Genomic DNA, 23509 nt, shown 5'->3' with positions numbered 1-23509 from the left:
AGATATGTCTTCCTCCAGGAAATTCTGGATCTTGATTAGCCCCTCTTGTGAGTCTAAAAGATCTTTAAAGTAAAGCAATTTTGAACTCTTAGTAACCCTTAATAATCTATAATATGATTTCTTTTTAGTCTGTCCAAACATATTCCTCCTGATGTTTGACCTATAGCCTTCTGTCATAAATGGATGGTTACCCTGTTTAGCATCAGTGGAAATGAAAAATCATAGTTATGAACTTGAACACCTTTAGTTTTCCCTCTGATTTCTTTTCTCTGAGTTCACAAATTTCTTTGAGCTTGTGGAAAAGATCATAGCACTTCTTGTAAAAAGGTAATAATAGGAACAAATTATGGTCTGGTTGACAAGACATGAAACAATTAGAGAAGAAAAGAATGTATAATAAAATACTAAATTTTATGTGATGTATAATTAAGGATAGATGGGTACAGTATAGTATATCATCAGATACTACTTGTACAATACAGACTATAAGAGCAGAATGAATGAAACACGAAAAAGAGTGACAGGCTGATTGGAGTCAGGAAAGATCTCACAGAACGTGAGTTAGGTTCTGGACCTTAGAAAGATGGGTGAGATTTAGGGAGGTGGAAAGAATAAACAGGGGCATTGCAGGGATGAAGAGGAAGCACAAACGTAGTTGCCTGATATTCAGAGGGAGGGTTAAGGAGGAGGAGGTTTGAATGGAACAGAGTTCCTACGAGAAGGTAGTAGGAAGTAATGTTGAATAGGAAAAGTAAGACCATATAACAAAGGATCTTAGAAAATAAGACTTGGAAATTTAGATGTTGACTAGTAGATGATAAGGAGCCATTATAAGTAAACCAGGGAGCAGTGTTTAGGGAAGATTAATCTGGCCAAGGAATATAACGTAGATTAATGCTTAACCTCCTTCACTCCTGCAATAAGTAATATTTATCTACAGTTACAAGAACCAAATAAAGAAAAGAAACCCAGAGAGATGCACTCCCAATAATATTTTACTTTTTTTGTTCAATAATTATTCATCAAGAATGATAATACTTTTAGGTTAAAATCATACATATAATCAACAAGTATGCTATACTCAGTTGTGTACCAAATGATAATTCTAATGGCACTGCAAACAAAAAATATGTTAACATTTAGTCTTTTGGTAAAGAAAATTTTAGTTTAAATTTTTTAGATTTTAATTTGTACAAATAATTTTTTTTTTGCAGAAAACTACAAATAGAGTAATGGTAAAGTACTTTCAAGCATAAAGATATATTCCATTAGGATAAAACTTGGTGAGGAAATGAAGTAGAAATAATAACTCAAAGAGAAAAATGAAAACTATCTAACCACTAAAAAAGAGCTTATTTTTGTATATTTCAAATGTATTATGGTAGATTTCAAATCCCTACAGTATTGAGATTCTATTGGTTACACTTAAAATAGTGATTTAAAGAGTCAGTATTTTGTAACCATTAAACTCATGCTAAAAAAAAAAAGAAAACTAAATTTCAATTTTAAAATGTGGGGAAGAGAATATAGTTTTTCAAAATTCCTTTAAGAGATACACAAGTGAACATTTTAAAAGCCATTGCCCTTGTGTTAGTTGTCTAAGAGTGGAATTTCTGGGCCACAGAGTTAACTCCAAAATGATTGTACCAATGTCACATCTACCAAATGACAGTCAAATAACATACTTTAAAAATTTACTTTTACTTTAAGCTGCATTGAATTTTAAGCTTTTTTTTTTTTTTTTTTTAAAGCAAGGCATGTCTTCTTTTTCTTATATTTCATTAAGGGCAACCCATAATTTCTAACAAATAATAATGCCAGTGAGTATTAATTATAATGGAGATGTTACCTAACCTGCCCAAGATATGGCAAAATAGGCAATAGACTCTAAGTCCCACTGATGGTCATTTATATATTATTGTTGTTCTTGTTATTTTGAAAGAAATCTTTTTAAAAGTTTTTATAGCTTGGCACCTTATTTATTGTAGGTGACCTTTTCCTCATTTATGATCCTGCCTCACAACAAGTCAAGTGATAGGAAGCTTACTAAATCCACAAAGCAGAGTGGTCACCGTTGAACAATTTCTTGTTTTGAAACTATATTCAGATTGGACATAGTTCTTATTTCTGTAGTGATTCCAAATCAGTTTCATCCTTACACATGAAAACCCTTCAAATATGTGAAGATGGCTATCATGGTCCATTTAGTAGTTTTGTTTTGTTTTTCTTTTCCCCTAGACAGAACATCCTTGGTTTCTGATACGTCCTGGGTCTGCAAACCATCCCACTCTTCTTTCTCTGTTGCCATCAGTCTGGTAGTATCTATCTTAAAAAAGGAGTACTCCACTCTGAGCCCAGTGTTCCAAGTGTGCTCTTGTTCTTCAGCAAAACCACTGCCTCCTTTGTGCAGGACCCAATGCCAGACACACATCATTGCATGTGAGTGTGTAGGAATAAAGAAGTCCATCAGTTACAGATTATACCTTTAATGAGCTTATGTTCTTGGTTGAGGATAGAAAGGAAAATAGGGGACAAAGAAATCAGACGTGTATCCACAGCATCAATTTATGACAGAAAATATGGTAAGATAGGTAATGATGACATGCTCTAGGAGGAAGAAATAAAGAGGACAAGAGAGGTTTGGTGAAGGTTACAAACCTAGAGTTTGTGAAGAATGAGGAGGATTTAGGCAGGATTTAAACTGAAGGAGCTAAAGGAGTGAAGGAACCAGAACAATGTCAAGGAGGTGGGGAAGAGCAGGAAAAGGATGAGCAAGTGATGAATGTTTGGGTTTTGGAAAAGATGGCTAAGCCAAAATGGAGGCTCTTGAATGCCAGGCTCAAGGAACGTGACCTTTTAAAGTTCGGTAGTGGGAACCACTGAAGGTCAGTAAACAGGGAATGCCAGGGAAGACCTGTGCTTTAGGGAGATTTTTCTGAGCTCTATGTAAGATGGATTGGAAAGGCAAGAGTGTGGAGGTGGAGGGGAGAGAGGCAGAGAGTGCCTGAATTAGAGGAGAGGTGGGGGAAACGGAGGGGAAGGGGCAGACCAAGAAACTTAAATTAAGGGGGTAAATTTGTAGGACATGGCCACTGGTTGGCTGTAGGGAATAAGGAAATATAAGAAGAAATAGTAGGTGAAATTAACCTTATCTTTTCTAAGCTATATTTGTAGGGATTTTTTTTTAACTTAAATTCAAGATCTCACATGTAGCCATTAAAGTTAATGTTATTTTTAGCTCATCATTTCAGTTTATTGAGATATTTTTGAATCCTCATTCTGTCATCAAAAAATCATAGCTATTCCTCCAAATTCCATGTCATTCTTGATTTTATTAGCAATCTGTTAGTTTCTTTGTATATGTCATTTTTAAAAATGTTCAACAGGACAGGGCTAAGTTGAGAGTTTTGGGGGGCATACCTCTTGAGACTTCCTTTGAGATTGATGACCATATATTACTCAGTACTTCAGGGGTTCATATGTTTTTCTTTTTTTTTTTTCCACTCCATAACTTTTAGTATATTTTTTAACATCTTTATTGGAGTATACTCGCTTTACATTGTTGTGTTAGTTGCTGCCTTATAACAAAGTGAATCAGCTATACGTGTACATATATTACCATATCTCCTCCCTCTCACGTCTCCCTACCACCCTCCCTATCCCACCCCTCTAGGTGGTCACAAATCACTGAGCTGATCTCCCTGTGCTATGCGGCTGCTTCCCACTATCTGTTTTACATTTGGTAGTGTATATATATCAATGCCGCTCTCTCACTTCATCCCAGCTTACCCTTCCCCCTCCCCGTGTCCTCAAGTCCACTCTCTACGTCTGCATCTTTATTCCTGTCCTGCCCCTAGGTTCTTCAGAAACATTTTTTTTTAAGATTCCATATATATATGGTACCATATGGTATTTGTTTTTCTCTTTCTGACTTCATTCTGTATGACAGACTCTAGGTCCATCCACCTCACTACAAATAACTCAATTTCGTTTCTTTCTATGGCTGAGTAATGTTCCATTGTGTATATGTGCCACATCTTCTTTATCCATTCATCTGTCGATGGACACTTAGGTTGCTTCCATATCCTGGCTATTGTAAATAGTACTGCAATGAACATTGTGATACATGTCTCTTTTTTTTTTTTCCACACACACACACTGTATTTTATTTTTACAAGAGATAAATAAACTGACACCAAGCATTGTAAATGGATGACCATAACAAAAGCAACGATTGCAATTACCAAACACGAAACACACTGATACTATGTCATAATATTGACATTAAGTCCAGAAATCCCCCACTGTAACATGTCCTTTACTTTGCAGTGAAAATTGATTTGTATATTTTTTGCCTCTGAGTCCTTGTGGGATTTTTTTTTATTCAAACAGAAAGTCACAAAAATTATAATCATCCTCATCAGTTCACTCAGTCACATGTAATTAATTTTTTTTCATCTTGATCTTTTGTTAGCACTTTTATGAATTCATCAGTTTTCCATTAGAGTTCTGAAAATGCTTATTCATTCAGTTCAGCAGTATAGTCAGTTACCAGAAACCTGTACTTGTCAGTCTTTTCCATGAATTCCTTGAAGATGAAACGCTTTTATAGGAACATTTTTGCAAAAGCATCAGAGTACACCCAGAACTGTCTGTAAATGACAAAAGACTTAAAAATGACCACGGTTAAAGATTTGATGAAAGTTCATAATAATGCAATTGACAAGGAAATTTAGTTATTTCTGAGATATACATTTTAAAGTAATAACTAGAATTATGACTTATAACATTATACCAGAACATATAAGATTTTTAGAAACTTCATGTAATGTCTGAAACATTTATATTAACATATTTCCATACAAATACCCCAAAGAAAGTTTAGTATTAGTTTTTTGTTTGTTTGCTTGTTTGTTTATTTTTTTATACAGCAGGTTCTTATTAGTCATCAATTTTATACACATCAGTGTATACATGTCAATCCCAATCACCCAGTACAGCACACCACCATCCCCACCCCACCGTGGTTTTCCCCCCTTGGTGTCCATACATTTGTTCTCTACATCTGTGTCTCAACTTCTGCCCTGCAAACCAGTTCACCTGTACCATTTTTCTAGGTTCCACATACATGCATTAATATATGATATTTGTTTTTCTCTTTCTGACTTACTTCACTCTGTATGACGGTCTCTAGGTCCATCCACGTCTCAACAAATGATTCAATTTCATTCCTTTTAATGGCTAAGTAATATTCCATTGTATATATGTGCCACATTTTCTTTATCCATTCATCTGTCGATGGACACTTAGGTTGCTTCCATGTCCTGGCTATTGTAAATAGTACTGCAATGAACATTGTGATACATGTCTCTTTTTGAGTTATGGTGTTCTCAGGGTATATGCCCAGTAGTGGGATTGGTGGGTTATATGGTTGTTCTATTTTTAGTTTTTTAAGGAACCTCCATAATGTTCTCCATAGTGGCCATGTCGATTTACATTCCCACCAACAGTGTAGGAGAGTTCCCTTTTCTCCACACCCTCTCTAGTGTTTACTGTTTGTAGATTTTTTGATGATGGCCATTCAGACTGGTGTGAGGTGATACCTCATTGTGGTTTTGATTTGTATTTCTCAAATGATTAGTGATGTTGAGCATCCTTTCATGTGTTTGTTGGCAATCTGTATATCTTCTTTGGACAAATGTCTACTTAGGTCTTCTGCCCATTTTTGGATTGGGTTGTTTGTTTTTTTGATATTGAGCTGCATGAGCTGCTTGTAAATTTTGGAGATTAGTCCTTTGTCAGTTGCTTCATTTGCAAATATTTTCTCCCATTCTGAGGGTTGTCTTTTCATCTTGTTTATGGTTTCCTTTGCTGTGCAAAAGCTTTTAAGTTTCATTAGGTCCCATTTGTTTATTTTTGTTTTTATTTCCATTTCTCTGGGAGGTGGGTCAAAAAGGATCTTACTGTGATTTATATCATAGAGTGTTCTGCTATGTTTTCCTCTAAGAGTTTTATAGGGTCTGGCCTTACACTTAGGTCTTTAATCCATTTTGAGTTTATTTTTGTAAGCTGTTAGGGAGGGTTCTAAATTCATTCTTTTACATGTAGATGTCCAGTTTCCCCAGCACCACTTATTGAAGAGGCTGTCTTTTCTCCATTGTATATTCTTGCCTCCTTTATCAAAGATAAAGTAACCATACATGTGTGGGTTTATCTCTGGCCGGGCTGTGTCTCCTGTTGCATTGATCTATATTTCTGTTTTTGTGCCAGTACCATACTGTCTTGATTACTGTAGCTTTGTAGTATAGTCTGAAGTCCGGGAGCCTGATTCCTCCAGCTCCATTTTTCTTTCTCCAGATTGCTTTAGCTATTCAGGGTCTTTTGTGTTTCCATACAAATAGTGAAATTGTTTGTTCTACTTCTGTGAAAAATGCCATTGGTAGTTTGATAGGGATTGCATTGAATCTGTAGATTGCTTTGGGTAGTATAGTCATTTCCACAAGGTTGATTCTTCCAATCCAAGAACATGGTATATCTCTCCATCTGTTTGTATCATCTTTAATTTCTCTCATCAGTGTCTTATAGTTTTCTGCATACAGGTCTTTTTGTCTCCTTAGGTAGGTTTATTCCTAGGTATTTTATTCTTTTTATTGCAGTGGTAAATGGGAGTGTTTCTTTAATTTCTCTTTCATATTTTTCATCATTAGTGTATAGGAATGCAAGAGTTTTCTGTGCATTAATTTTGTATCCTGCTACTTTACCAAATTCATTGATTAGCTTTAGTAGTTTTCTGGTAGCATCTTTAGGATTCTCTATGTATAGTGTCATGTCATCTGCAAACAGTGACAGTTTTACTTCTTTTCTGATTTACATTCCTTTTATTTCTTTTTCTTCTCTGATTGCTGTGGCTAAAACTTCCAAAATTGTGTTGAATAATATGTGGTGAGAGTGGACAACCTTGTCTTATTCTTCATCATAGTGGAAATGGTTTCAGTTTTTCACCATTGAGAATGATGTTGGCTATGGGTTTGTAATATATGGCCTTTATTATGTTGAGGTAACTTCCCTCTATGCCTGCTTTCTGGAGGGTTTTTATCATAAATGGGTATTGAATTTTGTCAAATCTTTTTCTGCATCTATTGAGATGATCATATGTTTTTTATGCTTCAGTTTGTTAATACGGTGTATCACATTGATTGATTTGCGTATACTGAAGAATCCTTGCTTTCCTTGGATAAACTCCATGTGATCATGGTGTATGATGCTTTTAATGTGCTTTGGATTCTGTTTGCTAGTATTTTGTTGAGGATTTTTGCATCTGTGTTCCTCAGTGATATTGGCCTGTAGTTTTTTTTTTTGTGACATCTTTGTCTGGTTTTGGTATCAGGGTGATGGTGGCCTTGTAGATTGAGTTTCGGAGTGTTCCCCCCTCTGCTATGTTTTGGAAGAGTTTGAGAAGGATAGGTGTTAGCTCGTCTCTAAATGTTTGATAGAATTCTCCTATGAAGCCATCTGGTCCTCAGCTTTTGTTTGTTGGAAGATTTTTAATCACAGTCTCAATTTCAGTGCTTGTGATTGGTCTCTTTATATTTTCTATTTCTTCCTGGTTCAGTCTCAGAAGTTTGTGCTTTTCTAAGAATTTGTCCATTTCTTCCAGGTTGTCCATTTTATTGACATAGAGTTGCTTGTAGTAATCTCTAATGATCCTTTGTATTTCTGCAGTGTCAGTTGTTACTTCTCCTTTTTCATTTCTAATTCTATTGATTTGAGTCTTCTCCCTTTTTTTCTGATGAGTCTGGCTAATAGTTTATCAATTTTGTTTATCTTCTCAATGAACCAGTTTTTAGTTTAATTGATCTTTGCTATTGTTTCCTTCATTTGTTTTTCATTTATTTCTGATCTGATCTTTATGATTTCTTTCCTTCTGCTAACTTTGGGGGGTTTTTGTTCTTCTTTCTCTAATTGCTTTAGATGTAACGTTAGGTTGTTTATTTTAGATTTTACTTGTTTCTTGAGGTAGGATTGTATTGCTATAAACTTCCCTCTTAGACCTGCTTTTGCTGCATCCCATAGGTTTTGGGTTGTCGTGTTTTCATTGTCATTTGTTTCTAGGCAATTTTTTGATATCCACTTTGATTTCTTCAGTGGTAACTTGGTTATTTAGTAGTGTATTGTTTAGCCTCCATGTGTTTGTATTTTTTACAGTTTTTTCCTGTAATTGATACCTACTCTCATAGCGTTGTGGTCGGAAAAGATACTTGATATGATATCAATTTTCTTAAATTTACCAAGGCTTGATTTGTGACCCAAGATATGATCTATCCTGGAAAATGTTCCATGAGCACTTGAGAAGAAAGTGTATTCTGTTGTTTTTGGATGGAATGTCCTATAAATATCAATTAAATCCACCTTGTTTAATGTGTCATTTAAAGCTTGTGTTTCCTTATTTATTTTCATTTTGGATGATCTGTGCATTGGTGAAAGTGGGGTGTTAAAGTCCTCTACTATGATTGTGTTACTGTTGATTTCCCCCTTTATGGCTGTTAGCATTTGCCTTATGTATTGAGGTGCTCCTATGTTGAGTGCATAAATATTTACAATTGTTATATTTTCTTGGATTGATCCCTTGATCATTATGTAGTGTCCTTCTTGGTCTCTTGTAATAGTCTTTATTTTAAAGTCCATTTTGTCTGATATGAGAATCGCTACTCCAGCTTTCTTTTGATTTCCATTGGCATGGAATATCTTTTTCTATCCCTTCACTTTCATTCTGTATGTGTCCCTAGGTCTGAAGTGGGTCTCTTGTAGACCGCATATATACGGGTCTTATTTTTGTATCCATTCAGCCAGCCTGTGTCTTTTGGTGGGAGCATTTAATCCATTTACATTTAAGGTAATTATCGATATGTGTATTCCTGTTACCATTTTCTTAATCATTTTGGGTTTGTTATTGTAGGTCTTTTCCTTCTCTTGTGTTTCCTGCCTAGAGAAGTTTGGTGGTGCTGAATTCTCTTAGCTTTTGTTTGTTTATAAAGGTTTTAATTTCTCTGTCAAATCTGAATGAGATCCTTGCTGGGTAGAGATCTTGGTTGTAGGTTTTTCCCTTTCATCACTTTAAATATGTCCTGCCACTCCCTTCTGGCTTGCAGAGTTTCTGCTGAAAGATCAGCTGTTAACCTTATGGGGATTCCCTTGTATGTTGTTTGTTGCTTTTCCCTTGCTGCTTTTAATATTTTTTCTTTGTACTTAATTTTTGATAGTTTGATTAGTATGTGTCTTGGTGTGTTACTCTTTGGATTTATCCTGTGTGGGACTCTCTGCGCTTCCTGGACTTGATTGCCTATTTCGTTTCCCATATTAGGGAAGTTTTCAACTATAATCTCTTCAAATATTTTCTCAGTCCCTTTCTTTTTCTCTTCTTCTTCTGGGACCCCATAATTCAAATATTGGTGCATTTAATGTTGTCCCAGAGGTCTGAGACTGTCCTCAATTCTTTTCATTCTTTTTTCTTTATTCTGCTTTGCGGTAGTTATTTCCACTATTTTATCTTCCAGGTCACTTATCCATTCTTCTGCCTCAGTTATTCTGCTATTGATTCCTTCTAGAGAATTTTTCATTTCATTTATTGGGTTGTTCATCATTGTTTGCTCTTTAGTTCTTCTATGTCCTTCTGAAACGTTTCTTGTATTTTCTCCATTCTATTTCCAAGATTTTGGATCATCTTTACTGTCATTACTCTGAATTCTTTTTCAGGTAGACTGCCTATTTCCTCTTCATTTTTTGGTCTGGTGGGTTTTTACCTTGCTCCTTCATCTGCTGCGTATTTCTCTGTCTTCTCATTCTGCTTAACTTACTGTGTTTTGGGTCTCCTTTTCACAGGCTGCAGGTTCGTAGTTCCCGTTGTTTTTGGCGTCTGCCCCCAGTGGCTATGGTTCGTTCAGTGGGTTATGTAGGCTTCCTGGTGGAAGGGACTGATGCCTGTGTTCTGATGGATGAGGCTGGATCTTGTCTTTCTGGTGGGCAGGACCACGTCCGTTGGTGTGTTTTGGAGTGTCTGTGTACTTACTATGATTTTAGGCAGCCTCTCTGCTAATGTGTTGGGTTGTGTTCCTGTCTTGCTAGTTGTTTGGCATGGGGTGTCCAGCACTGGAGCTTGCCGGTCATTGAGTGGAGCTGGGTCTTAGCGTTCAGGCGGAGTTCTCTGGGAGAGCTCTCGCCGATTGATATTACGTGGGGCCCGGGAAGTCTCTGGTGGTCCAGTGTCCTGAACTCAGCTCTCCCACCTCAGAGGCTCAGGCCTGACAGCCGGCTGGAACACCAAGACCCTGTCAGCCACACGGCTTTTGGGAAGTCTGAGGTCTTCTGCCAGCATTCAGTAGGTGTTCTGTAGGAGTTGTTCCACATGTAGCTGTATTTTTGATGTATTTGTGGGGAAGAAGGTGATCTCCTCGTCTTATTCCTCCACCATCTTGAAGATCCTGTCTCTTCACACAGATCAATCAAGGAAAAGCTTGAAGGCAGATTTAGGGAAATCTTCCATTACTCCTGTTGCTAGAGGATCCACATTTCATCTGGAAAGGACATAAATCTGGCAATCTCACTTCAGGCCTAGCCCATCCACCTTTTTTCCCTTTGTGCTTAGTCTGTTCCACTTGCTCATAGCAGGCCCCGTGCAGAGGCCTTGTCCTGGCCCTTCAGACCAGAGTTCCTCATGAAATGGCTCAGCCGACACCTCAGCTTCGGATGTGCACTGAAGCTGCTCCTCACGGGACACTCAACTCAAGATCTCATGTGTTTTTCTAACAATAAATCCAGACTCTAGTCCAAGAGCAGTCTCTGGGGCCTTAATTTGAATACCAGCTTTTTCACCTATTAGTTATATGACCTTGAACAGTCACTCAGCCTCTCTGTGCCTTAGTTTTCTCATCTGTGAAAAAAGATAATAATAGTTTTTCCCTCATAGGATTGTTTTGAAAATGTTAACCTTTTAGAACTGTTTTAACAAAATATTAAGCCCCACCTCCCAAATGATTAGCTGCTATTTTGATAATGACAATGATGACAGAGATTACCTTTACTACCATCTATGACCACACCCTATATTTCATCATCCACTCTATAAGAGACTTAGATTTCTTACTGGTGTTCTCCCAGTTCTGATCATTTTAATGCTGCTAACCCTTTCTTATGTCTCCCCAAATTGGCCATGTACAAGCCAGCAGTGGACAATACGTAGTTATTTGTTCTGGAATCCTCTCATCCCTTCACTTTTAGGACCCACTGCTCCCTGCTCTGCCAAACTCTTTGTTAAGAACTCTTATCTTAGACAGCTTACAAATTACGCTTGGAAACAGGGTCTCTTGACCTTGAGCCAAATCTACGATTTCTTCTTTCAAGTCAGTGAGTTACCCAGTTAGGAAAGAAACAAAGTCATATGACTTGTTCATTGTGAGGTCTTCCTGGCTCCTAGTGAGTACCACTTCCTAATTGTTCAAAAACCATCATTAATAGTCTTTTCTAGAATTTTGCCTATAGTTCTAAACTCACCCAATTTCTGTAATTTACCTTCTTTTCTTTTATGAACATCAGGGCATTTGCTCTCAGGCATTTTTTTCCATCTGCCAGGTTACCTCTAAGGTTATCAGCAGTGGTTCGGTGATTGTATGCTTTGAATTATTTCTGTGCCCCAGAGTTCTTGCCTAAATTTATTAAACCTGTCAGAATATTATATCATCTCAGTTACTTTTGACACAGTTAATTACTCCATCCTAAAACAAGTAAACATTCATTTACTTGGCTTCTAGAATTTCATTCATTTAACAAATGTTTATTGAGTGCTTAAACCAGAGGTTGTAGATATAGCAATGAACCAAACAGAATACTGCTTTCATGGGGTTTACACTCTGTTGGAGATGGGAGAGAGGAGATAGACAATAAATATAATACACAAACCTACAAAGAACAAAGAATTTTAGAAGGTACTAAGTACTATAGGGAAAATTGGAGTAGGGTGAATAGACTCCGGAGTGTAGGAGAAGGAGGTTGCAATTTTCAATAGGGTGCCCCAGGAAGCCCTGTCACGTTGAGGTTTGAGAAAAGACTGCAAGGAGTTTTGGGAGTTAGAGAAGATACCTGAAAAGAGTGCCCTGGCAGAGGGCAAAGGCCCTAAGGCAAGACTGCATGACACTTTTCAGGACCAGCAGGGCAGCCAGTGTGTTTGGGGTAAAGTGAGCAAGAAGGGTACTAGAAGGATGTCTGAAAGGGAACAGAAGGCCAGACCATGTAGGGCCTTGTAGGCCACTGTAGGGATATTGAGTTCTACTCTCACTGAAATAGGAGCCATTGCAGAAATTATGCTTACGAGCAGTATGATCTAACTTTTATTTTAAAATATAAGTATTGAGACTAGGCTGTGGGAGGACAAGGATGGAAGCAGGGAGACTGATGAAGGCCTGTTGTAGTGATCCAGGTGAGAAATGAAGACAGCTCATACTGGTTGGTAGCAGCACAGGTGGTGAGAACTGATTGAATTCTGAATATATGGTTGACCCTTGAACAACCCAGCTTTGAACTTCATGGGTCCACTAATACCCAGATTTTTTCAATAAATATAGTACCTGTATTTTCTTTTTTTTTTAAATTTATTTATTTATTTATTTATTTTTGGCTGAGTTGGGTCTTTGTTGCTGCGCGCAGGCTTTCTCTAGTTGCGGCGAGCAGAGGCTACTCTTCGTTGCAGCGCACGGTTCACTGATCACGGTGGCTTCTCTTGTTGCAGAGGATGGGCTCGAGGCTTGCGGGCTTCAGTAGTTGAGGCTCATGAGCTCTAGAGCGCAGGCTCAGTAGTTGTGGCACATGGGCTTAGTTGCTCTGTGACATGTGGGATCTTCCCAGACCAGGGCTCGAACCATGTCCCCTGCATTGGCAGACGGATTCCTAACCGCTGCGCCACCAGGGAAGCTCTGTATTTTCATTTTGCACATCTTTAAATTAACTAAGTGTGGGGAAAAGTTTGTGTTTGATTAGAGATCAGAACATGTGGAATCCAGAAAGAAAAAGACAAATATCGTATATTAACGCATATATGTGGAATCTAGAAAAATGGTACAGATGAACCTATTTGTAGGGCAGGAATAGAGATGCAGACATAGAGAACGGACATGTGGACACAGGGGGAAGGGGAGGGTGGGACGAATTGGGAGATTAAGTTTGACATAAATACACTACCATGTGTAAAACAGATAGCTAGTGGGAACCAGCTCTATAGCACAGGGAGCTCAACTGTGCTCTGTGATGACCTTGATGGGGGCGGGGGAGGGAGATTCAAGCAGGAGGGGATATAGGTGTGCATGTAGCTGATTCATTTTGTTGTACAGCAGAGGCTAACTCAACATTGTAAAGCAATTTACTCTAATAAAAAAGAAAGAACATGTGGAATCAAAAGAACTAGGGTTTGGTTCCTGATTCTGTCCAAACTGTTTCAGCTTCCTGCCCTTGGGTGAGTCACTTATCAATCCTTTGTTTTGGAGGCAGAGATAGCAGTTTGTGGATTTTCAACTGTGCAGGGGGGTCTGCACCCCTAACCCCCACATTGCTCAAGGATCAACTGTATTTGGAAGGGCCAGGCGACAGAATTCCTACCAGATTGGATACAGAGTGTGAGAGAAAGAACAGTATCAAAAATGACTCAGGATTTTTCATTTGAATGGTGAAAAGTCATCTCAGCGATTGAGATGGCGGACACTGAAGGTTTGGGGGCAATGGATCAGGATTTAAATTTGGAGTGTCTTTTAGACATCCACATGGAGATATGGGGTAGGTAGTTGGCTATACGCATCAAAAGGAGAGAGGTCTGCCCTGGAGATACGTATTTGGCAGCCATCAACATATAAAGAGTGTATATAAATGGTATTTAAAACCATGGACTGCATGAAATCTCTACAGGATTGAATATAAATATGACAGAGAAGAGGACTATGGACTTTAAGAAGTTTGCAAGATGAGGAGAGACCAGCAAAGGAGACTGGAAAGCAACAGTCAGTGAAGTAGGAGGAAGATGAAGAGAATGTGGAGTCCTGGAAACCAAGTAAAGGGATGGAGGGATCCCCGGTCCCAATGCTGCTATTCAGTCAAGCATTAGAACTGAGCACTGATTGAGTGATAAATTGAACAACGTGGAGGTCATTGTGATTGTCACAAGAGTTATTTCTATGGACTGGTAGGCAGGAAACCTGGATTGATATGGGCTTAAAAAAAGAATCTGGGAGTAGAGAACTTGTAAATGTAGGCAGAACTTTTACAGTGAGTTTTGCTGCGAAGGGGAGCAGAGAAATGGGGTAGTAGCTGGTGAACTAAGGCCACATGAAGAATTTTTTTTTAATTGTTTTGTGTGTTAGCTTAAATAGAAATAGTGCATGTTTATATTTGAAGAAAATTATTTAGGAGAAAGGGCAAATTATTGATGTCGGAAAGAAAGGGCAAGTTGCTGAAATTGTGTTTGAGAATGGGATGCAATGCAACAAGTGTGGTAACTCGCTTTAGGCAGGAACATGGAGGGTTCTGTTCACCATGCTCTGTCCTTCTCACAGGAATTGAGTTATTTCTCTGTCATTTATATTTCACCATTTTGTCCAAACAATGCGCCTATCTCTATTATACTACTTTTTCTTGGAAAATACCCATTGCTTTTGGTTCTTGGTATATTGTGGTCATCAAGTATCATGATCCTTCCCCGAAGAGACTATACCACTTTGGTATCCCTCATGGCCAAATTCTCTGGAATGACGTCCACTTATTGGTGTCCACTATCACATCATTCCTTATACAGGGTATTATCTGTAGTCGTCTCCCACAGTTGCTGAATTACAGGCCCTGGATGAATTTATCTCAGGGTTGGGAAAAGTAATTCTGTGAAGCTTTGAAGGGAATTAAATAAAAAATCATTTACGTAGTTGTTACACAACAGCGCGCGCACGCACACAACATAAAACCCCATGGTGCCTTTTACCTATTACTTAATCAGGTTTTCCAGGCTCGGAAGAAAGTGTTTCCTCATTGTATGAGTCTGAAGATGCAAAGTGTCCTTACTTCCTCTCTTCCCATTTGTTGCCCTCCCCCAGATTGGCACCTGCTGAGGAGTAATTAGGGCAGTCCTAATTTGGACAGCCAAATCCTGATTACAGTGACAGGAAAAACAGGAAATGTTCTAGTTTTGCTGCCAGCAAATGGCTGACTTAAATAGAAATCCATATACAATTCAAATGATCCAAAATGATGTAACACTGGGGAAGGAGGAAGGGAGCAGGGAAACATTGCAATCTGATTCTTTCTCAGCAGATATCTTTTACTGAAATGATCCAGTCCATAAGCTCACAATGCCCTCTGCTGAGAGCTGGCATGTTTTCCAAGTTTACCATGAGAACTTGAATGTCCACTGGGAGTCTGGAGATCTGAGGAAAGGTCAGAAACATCTCACCTTTCTCTGAGCCCCTCACTCTGGAGAGAAGGCCTGTTCTATATAATGATGTCATGTTACGTGCTTTGGATAAAGAGAGGTTTCCTAAAAGTGAGGTGAGGACTAGAAGTCTTTTTCTTAATTAGTCACACCCCTTGGGGCTTAAAGGAGAACTCAGCTGTGAATTCTCTGGAGCTCTGCATTAGTGGTCAGGCAGTTGGTCTGTTGGTCTGCTACTTCCAAGCTGAGTGCTTCTCCCCCTTTGTCGTCCTCTTTGTCCTGAGGTACAAGCAGCAGCTTATGTGTCCCAGAATAGTCATTTGACAATGGAAAATCACAGTTTTTTAAAGTTTCTGTCTGTTCCAATTTAGCATCAGTTCATTAATCAATTTTTTTTTTTTTTTTTTTTTTTTGCCTTCCTGCATTGTGTTGGGCCTGGTAGAAAATACAAATAAAACATCTTCTAATCAATCTTAGAGGCTCAGTTGATATAAGACACAAACATGTTTTTATTAGGGAAAGGTGTAACCATCCCCAGGGTCCACGTTTTACTACTTCTCCAAAGAGGCCTGAGAACTCATGCCAGGGCATGAAGGAAGAGCGACGTGGAGATAAACTTGTGATCAGCCATGGCAGAAACCGGATCTGGCACAGGGCTGGACACCTTGTTGGCCCTCAGCATGTTTATTCAGTGAAGGAGGAAATTCTTGACAGACCAGAGAGGATGAGCAAGCAGTAGGGACATGATGCGTGGAGGAGGGGTTGAGAAATGAAAATGACTGGAGGTGACAATGTAGTTGGGTAAGAATGAGCAGAAAAGAGTTTTGTTTTGTTTTTAAACGTCCCATATTAAGTACAGGAGCACCATCATAGGTCTTGGGAAGGAAGATGACCTACCTCGTCTGTCATCAGAGTGGTATCTTAAAAAGGTCTCAGTGGCCCCATTGTGCCAAAGAGCAGAGACGAGACACTGTAGGCTGTGACGGCTTGTGAAGCCCTTTGGGTTTCCTGTGTAGACAGAGACCAGCATCCTGAATGAATGAGAGTCTAGTTGAGCTGGCCTTGCTGTCTTTGCCAGCTAACTAACTTTGAACCTCAGGAGAGCCAAGGGCACATGCCAGAGAAACCCTCTGCAAGCTCCATGCCAGCCTGTCTTCCGGTTTGCCTCTTGAAACTGTGCTGGATGAACCAGACTGAACCAACCCACTCTCTGGGTTCACCTACCACTGATACATTCATTTTTATTAAATAGTGAAGAGATACAAAAGAACATTTATAAAATATGTACAGTATCTGGTTCATAGAGAGCACTCAGCAAATGAGAGCTTTTTTTATGTGCTCCTGTAACTTATTACCCGTAACTATTTTGATATTTATCCCAGTGTATTGCAATTTAAAATTTCTTTATTATGTGTTATTTGATCAGTTGTTGGTTTACATGTCTTTCTCTCTCAAACACCATTTTTCAACTGTGGGCTCGCATCAGAGTTATTTGGGGAGATCTTAAAACACACAACCTGGATTTTCCACACTAGGCCCACAGAGCCCTGGACCTGGGCAAGAGTAGTTCAAAAATATCCCCAAAGTGATTCTCATATGTGTTACTGATCTCAACTCTGGGGCTCTAGAAGGAAGTTACTATGTCTTTTTCCCAACATTTAGCATGATATCTGCATTCAGGCCTTTCCCTCATGTTTATTGATCAAGTGAATAGCTTTACTTTCCTAGTGCCCATCAACTGCCTTCCTGCCAAATACAGATGCTGCCCACCCAACCAGGTGTCCCACGAATTCCCTAGCAACAGCCAGTCTTAATTTCCCCGCACCTAACTCCGTCTACCATGATCAGCAAGGAGCCAGCTGCAGTCAGTTTGAAGCAAAGCAAACTGGACTAGAATGGAAATACGCACTCTGGAAAGTACATGGTCACTGTGCAAGGGACTTTATAGTCATCGATTCATCTCGTCAGTCACAGCACTTCTGAAGGGTAGATTCTCCCAACCTTACAAATGAGAAAACAGAGGTTCAGGAAGGTTCATACCATTTATGTATGAACACAGAGTATGCAGGTCACAGAGTATGCAGATGGCTGTACGCGCATGAGGAGCTAAGTCTGGCTCTGAAGCCCAAAGAAGAGGCAGTGGAATTAAAGAGGAAATGGGAAACTCGAGCAAAGGTTTCAAATAGTTCAGAGAGACATTATAATTGGAGCACAGACTCCAGAACAGTCACTATAGGCTCAGTTCAGGCTCTACCCTCATCAGCCACTAGACATGGGCAAGTTACTTAATCTCTGTAACTTGGTGTATCATCTGTCAAATGGGAATAATAACAGGGCCTACCACACAGGGTTGTTATCAGGATTGAAGGAGTTAGTATATGTAAAGTGCTTAGAAGAATGCCTAGTTCATGGTAAATACTACATAAGTCTCAGCCAATGTTATTTATTGTTGCTGCTGTAAGTGGTGTTCTTGTTATTATTTACTTTTAAATTAATTCATTGATAATATTGTTGATATTTCCTAAGAAGATGGCAAAAAAATATTTTTATGCCATCTGTTACATCCCTGATGTTTTGTGCTTCAGTAATATCAGTCATTCATTCATTCAGTCTGTTACTTTATCTATTCAGTAATTATTTATTAAGCATTTCTGGAGTCCATCGTTACTCTAGAGCTAAGAGTCTAGAAGTGAATAAACTAAGCAACGTCCTGCCTTAATGGATTTTTACACTCATTAATAGAAAATAATCAAGTATCAAATAAAATAAATTTCTCAGAAATTTTACATTCTTGGTCCACTCTGCTATAATTATTTTCTTCTTGGTTTTTTAAGTATCAAACAGTTATGACCCTTCATATGAGAGCTTCTCTATTTAAAGGTTGTTATTAAATTATCCCCAAAGGTTACCTCCTGTAAGCTCTGAAATTCCAAGTCCTTTTCCCTGGGTCCTCTTGAATTGTTTCTGTTTCCCATCACCCATCTCCAGAGTTATCAGATGTTTCTTAAGTTGTGGTTCTGAGGTAGAAATACATAGCATCATAAAGCTCTCTTTATGATGAGTGTGATGTAAAAGACAACCTGATGTTTCTTTGCTCTTCCTATTTATTCTGCTCCATCTTATCTTAAGAGATTTTTTAGTTTTGTTTTTGTGTTTGTGTTTGTTTTGTTTTAATCGGCAGCATAGTACCAGCTTTGCTTTCTGCATCCGTCATTGTCATGATCACGGTGTTGCTGGACGTTGCACTGCTGTTTGGCCAGCTACAGGTCCAGTGGTTCACAGTTGAAAATCGACTACAGTAGCTTAGTTTGCACCAGCCTTGTCCGGGGTTTATTTATCTAGCTTGGCTCCTAGTTTTTGAAGTGTCTGAAAGATTCAGTCTGGGAAAGTAAACATCATGCCCAGGCTGCCACCAAACAGTTGAATCCAATTAGCCCCACCTGCCCCTGGTTGTTTACCTAATGAAAGACTCAGCACCCCAGCTGTATCCAGGGACCAGGCACACTTGGATTTCCCAACTGTTCCAGAGAGGAAGCAGTGCACATCAGAGCCAGTCGACACCAGCAGATGTTTTCTGCATGAAATTCACTCGGCTGTGTCTAGAGGGTGGACTCTTCCCATAGCAGCCTTATCACCTGTTCCAAGAGGTCCACCTATTTTCCTCTTCCTCCCGGGAACAGGTACAAATAGTTTCACAGACGGCTCTGTCTGTGGCCCGTTGAGCTGTGAATTAATTAGTACATTATGGTCCTGGCAGTGGTGATTGACCCTATTCCTCTTGTGGAATAATTATTGTAGATTTAGTTCTCCTTTTTTGAGGCTATTTAGCTATATCCTGGCATTTTGTAACCCACATAATCCCATTTATCTCAAAATTATAAACTAATAAATGCAATTAGTTAGGATGGGAACTTTGCCATTTGAATGAAAAATGAAAAATTCCCTTTAGGGTAATCGTATGTTGCTAATCAATGCTAATATTTCAAACCAGAATATTTGGAATTGCTTTTGGGATTGATGTGCATTACCATATGAATTAATAATTTATTGTTGAGGGCAATATATAGGTAGGCAGCGTGCTAGTTAATTTGGATTACTGTTTTTTAATAAGACAGGATCTATGAATATTAGTGAAGGCAGTAATATAATACCATGTTATTGAATTAAACCAGTCTTAAAAAAAATGCATAAGTAAATGATGTGAGTACCTTTAACATAGTATCCCGCTAAGCTATCTTTTCATTCCAGCGAGTGCTAAAATGAAAAATTCTAGATCCCGAAAACGTACAGTACCATCTCACACATACAGACCCAAACTGTCTCCTGAACCCTGGGGCAGATGGGAGCCAGGATGGATGAGCGCAAAGAAAACTGAGTTGGGTTTGGACTTCTCACTCTGTGGAGCAGAATTTGACTTGTAGTGTGGGTATAAGAGGAATTGAACCAGTCAGCCACGGTTCTTTGTAGTTATGGACACTGAAATTTAACTTTTATATAATTTTCACATGTCACAAAATATTCTGCTTCTTTTGATTAAAAAAAAACATTAAAAAATGTCAACCCTATTCATAGCTTACAACACATACAAAGTAAGCTAATGGGGCAGATTTGACAGACAGACCATAGTTTGTCCAACCCATTGTGTTGGACAGAGTCCTAATTATGAGGTTATAAACAATAAGTATAAAAGGAAGGCTTTTATTCATTTGCTTTCCAAAGGGGAAGATTACTGTAGGCTGACATAGTCAACAGAGTCCTCCCAGAGAAAGTGAGGTTTTGAGGAGACTTTCCAGTAATAGATCATCTATGAATAAGTGAAGGGGAAGGTTTGACAATAATCACTCCTTGGTTCATTTGTCTTGAGTCAGGACTTTTTTATGTTGGACTTTTTTTTTTTCCAGAAGGGGACACACCTGTATTCATTATTCTGACTTGTACTGAATTCAGACAGGTATGGAGAGACCATGGCAATGTGATCTGTAATTTGGTTAAAATGCCAGGTGGCTTGATGGCTCACCTAAGTTGTTCAGTGCAGAGAAATAGTAAAGGAAAACCACTAAAATGGTTTTAGCTTAATCAGTTGCCCAGTCTCCTAAAACTGAAGAGGGCTTATTTTTATGTCCAGTTCAGTTCTTATACACTTTCCAAATACCAGGTATTGTGCTAGGCGCTAGGAGCCCAAAAGCTAATGAGAAATCAACTCTGTCCTCAGTGAACTCATCATCTGGTAGGGGATGCCAACTTGTAAAGAACTGTGGTAGGACCACTGAGAGCAGAGGTATGTGTAAGGCAGTGGTTCTCACCTTTGAGTGTACATTGGAATCACCTGGGAAACTTTAAAAAATTTTGATGCCTGGGTCCCATCCCCAGAGATTCTGATTTACTAGGTCTTAGAAGTGGCCTGGGCGTCCAGTATTTTTTTTTTTTAAACCTCCCCAGGTGCAGTCAAGATCGAAAAGCTCAGCTAAAGGGTGATATGGCACAAAAGAAAGGACTCAGCTGTCCCAAGGGAAGAGCCGAGGTAATGTTTGATCAGTAGAGGCAAACAAGGAAGATGGAAAAAGGCTCTCTGGGCAGAGATAATACATACAAGCAGGAAACAGTATATCCCCTTCAAAAACCATTAGAATACTCACTGCGGGTAGGGTGTTCAGCCAACACAGGCAGGGATTTGACTGGGAGTAGTGAACAGAGACAAAAGAGGAAAGCAGTAGCAGGAGATGAAGTTGAAAAGGTAGATGCTCATGCCTTGCTAGGTTTGGACTTGGTCTTAGAATTAGGAATCAGTGAAGAATTCTAAGAAGGAGAAAACATGACTGCATTTGTACAATTTTAGAAAAATGACTCTTCCGACTAATTTGGTGAGTTGGACTGATGGTCTTGAAGCTCCAGGCAAGACACCCAGTTATAAGGTTACTGCCAAGTCCAAGTGAAAAATGATGAGGGTCTAAATATAGGCTAAGGGCAGTGAACCTGGACAGAAACAACAGATTTATGTTACTAAGCAGATGGAAATGGGAGGTTATGGTATCTGTGGGTAATGAGGATGACTCTAAGTTCCTGACTTAAATAACAGGATGGATGGTTGGACTGTTGACCAAAATAGGGAATACTAGATGTTCAGTGGGAGAGGGAAATGTGGGTAATAAATGAGCTCCTTTGACTCTAATTTAAATAGCTGGTAGGACTTCCAAGTTCAGTTCTCCCGTTAACCTTTTTATATGCAGATCCGAGACTTAGAAGAGAGGGCAGCCCTGAAGATATTAATTTGGGAGTCTTTGGAATACAAGTGGGTCATGTCTGGCAAGAAGATGAGATTGCCCAAGTGAGACATGCAGAATGCTTTGGAATACCAACATGTAAAGTATGGAAAGAGGAAAAGAACCCTCAGTTCGGCTAAGAAAGAGCTTAGGAGATGATGATGTGGATACCAAAGGAGTAATATTTTAAGAAGGGAATAGTCAAAAGTATCAGATGCTTCTGAATAATCAGAGTATAAAGTAAAAAAAATACCCACGGATTGGTAGAGCAGTTTCAGGGAAACGGTGGTTCTAGAACCCTGACTGCGATTGATTTAATACTGAATTTTGACTTCAGTTAGAAGTGTGGAGTGGATAGATTTAGGAAACCCTTTTCCTACTCCTAATACATAGAAAGTCCAGATAAAAATATGTATCTTTAAGAATATATTTTAGGGCTTCCCTGGTGGCGCAGTGGTTGAGAACCTGCCTGCCAATGCAGGGGACACGGGTTCGAGCCCTGGTCTGGGAGGATCCCACATGCCGCGGAGCAACTAGGCCCGTGAGCCACAACTACTGAGCCTGTGCGACTGGAGCCTGTGCTCCGCAACAAGAGAGGCCGCGATAGTGAGAGGCCCGCGCACCGTGATGAAGAGTGGCCCCCACTTGCCACCACTAGAGAAAGCCCTCGCACAGAAACAGAGACCCAACACAGCCAAAAATAAATAAATAAAAAAGTAAAAATTTAAAATAATACAGACATACACTTTATAAAAAAAAAAGAAAAGAAAAGCAGCTTGAGAAGCTAGAAATGCTGACTTGTTAAAAAAAAAAAAAGAATATATTTTAAATATGTAGCCAAATTCAAAAGAAAGAAAATTTTCCACATGCCTCAAATGAAGGAGGAACTAAAAGCCATAGCAACAAGCAAATGTTGAAGTTGAGAGGCCCACAAAGGTGTCAGGACCACATATAGAGGTTGTCTTTGTCTGTTTGGGCTGCTATAACTAAATACCAAAGATTGGGTGGCTAATAAACAACAGAATTTTATTTCTCACGGTTCTGGAGGCTGGAGTCCAAGATCATAGTGCTGGAAGAGTCAGGTTGCAGACTGCTCACTGCATTATCACCTGGCGGAAGGGGCTAGGGAACTCTGTGGGATCTCTTTTATAAGTCATTAATCCCGTTCATGAGGACTCCACCCTCATGACCTAATCACTTCCTAGAGGCCCTACCTCCGAATACTGTCAAATTGCTGGTAGGATTCCAACATGTGAATTCTGGGGGGGGGACACAAACATTCAGACCATAGCAGAGGTGAAGACCCAATAGGGGCCTAGCATATTAACACCTGCATGGCATGAGATTTTATCGGTGCAGAAGTTGTGCATGGGGGTTTTCCACCTATAAATGGAACCAGGAAAACTCTGTGCTTGAGAATGAGCCACCCTACTTGGAGTAGAAAAAGTGGCCCCTAAAAGAAATCAGAATCCTACACATGTGACATGTGCAACTAAGGACCTCAATTTGTACCACCCATGTAGGGAGAGAACATTTTAAGCCAAGACAAGGAAAGAAAAAAGAATCTTAAAATCTTATTTGGAACTGGTGAAACCTTTAGGATCCAGGAGAGGCAAATGCAACCCACTTAATAGTGACATCTCCAAAATGCAGGGCAAACGTGGGGTTCCTACAGAGGACGTGTCCCACTGAGGTAGAGCTTGCAGACCAGCAGAGCAGACCACGTGAGAAAACTCACCATCATGAGAAAAGAATGAAAATGCAGCTGATAGGACATTTGACATCCAAAGAATTA

At 39.2% G+C, this 23509-nt stretch overlaps 1 protein-coding gene across 1 annotated transcript in view; it reads left to right on the top strand.

The window, feature by feature from the left end:
* The window catches only part of EXOC4 (exocyst complex component 4), an 824798-nt gene that overhangs the window by 646883 nt on the left and 154406 nt on the right, over positions 1-23509 (top strand). The window lies entirely within an intron of this gene.

Source organism: Balaenoptera acutorostrata, chromosome 7 (assembly GCF_949987535.1).
Source record: "Balaenoptera acutorostrata chromosome 7, mBalAcu1.1, whole genome shotgun sequence".
NCBI lineage: Eukaryota > Metazoa > Chordata > Mammalia > Artiodactyla > Balaenopteridae > Balaenoptera > Balaenoptera acutorostrata.
This window is presented reverse-complemented; position numbering and strand designations above follow the sequence as displayed.